Here is a 1649-nt window from a genome sequence, read left to right on the forward strand (position 1 = left end):
GTTGTGACATTACCTGTGATGTCAGCACCTTGAAGGTGGGCATGGGGCATCCCCGAGCAAGCTCTCTAGTGAGACTTGTGTCAGTGAGCTCTGGGTTCAACTGAGAGGCCCTGCCTCAGTGAGTAGAGATCAATCAATCAAGGAAGAGTCCTGATGTCAGCCTCAGGCCGTCTTGTGTGTGCCCACACACGTGTGAACAGTCGTACACACATGTAGATTATTATACACATATACACATGCAGGAAATAAGAAAAGGAAGTACTTGCCACATACTTCCTGGGTTTTTTTGTTTTTTGATACAAGGTTTCTCTGTGTAGCCTTGCCTGTCCTGGACTAACTTTGTAGACCAGGCTGGCCTTGAACTCACAGCGATCCGCCTGCCTCTGCCTCCCGAGTGCTGGTATTAAAGACGTGTGCCACCACCGCCCGGCCACATACTTCCTCTTTAATAGATCAGAGAATATCCCATTCACGTATGTGGAGCTTTTCTTAAGAATACACATCGGACTTTTTCAAGTTATTTCTGTTGGTGTGATTGCAGAGTTGACTTATCCTCTTGAGGTGGGACGCCATCCTCGTAGCCTCTAGTCTTGAATTCTCGGCCTGTTATCAGTCCAGGAATTCACCAGTGATAGCATACTCTCAATTCCATTTTTCATTAGATTTAATTTGTGAAGTTTTGCTTGATATTTTGCCTGTCAGTTCACAGGTGAGCTCGCTCCCTGCTCTCTTCCCTTTGCCGTCCTGGCCTCAGGAGCGGTGCCGGGAGTGTCTGTTCCTTTAGCAGTGCGTGCGTTAGTTTGCTGTGTGTTTTCTTTTCCTTTTCAATGTGCAGGATCAGCTGTAAACCTATCTATGTTTGGAGTTTTCTTCTAGAAAGTTTAAAATCTGTTGGACAGATTCTGAGTGTGACCTCTTCTCTATTTCTTCTTTTTCTGGCACATCTAAAGATGTGTTTTGGAATACTTTGTCTATTAAAATTCAAAAATTTCCCCCACGTACTCATTTAAAATGTTCATACACATGCCATGTTGAGGTGTCTGTAGGGTCTGTAGTGTTCGCTCACTGTTGCTGCTATGGGGCAGGATTTTCTCTGCAATTTGTCAGGCCCCCTTCCTGGAATTTTATCAATTTCAATTTACTACTTTATTTAAAATACTACTACGACTACTTCTGGCAACAATAAAAAACAAAGTCAGTCTTCCTATTCCTTTTCTTTCCTATTGAACCCTTCCTGTTTTATTTCTGTCCTTACCTTTGTTTCTTTTCATCTTCTTGTTGACCTATTTTTTTTTCCCCTCGAGATTTTTGAGATAGAAGATGATGTTTGAATCTGTCTTGTGTGACCTCTGCCCTTGTGCCTCGCTTGCTCGGATGTGTCACAGCCCGTCTTGACACCTGTAGATCTCCCACTGATCGTCTTTTGTGTTAATAGACACTGCCACTACTTTCTGCTCATGGAGCATGATCGTGTTCACAATTTTGAAACTTCAGGACGTCCCAGTCCCTGGTGGCACAGGGTCATTTTGTTCGTCATGCGAATGTTTCGTGCGGATGTGGAAGGAGCCACTCACGCTGCACCACGTTTCTCACCTGCCCCTCAGGGTAGCATAGGCCTTTGTCACTGCTGCCTTCTGACTTTATTGCTG

Source organism: Acomys minous, assembly GCF_964271855.1.
Source record: "Acomys minous genome assembly, chromosome: 16".
Taxonomy (NCBI): Eukaryota; Metazoa; Chordata; class Mammalia; order Rodentia; family Muridae; genus Acomys; species Acomys minous.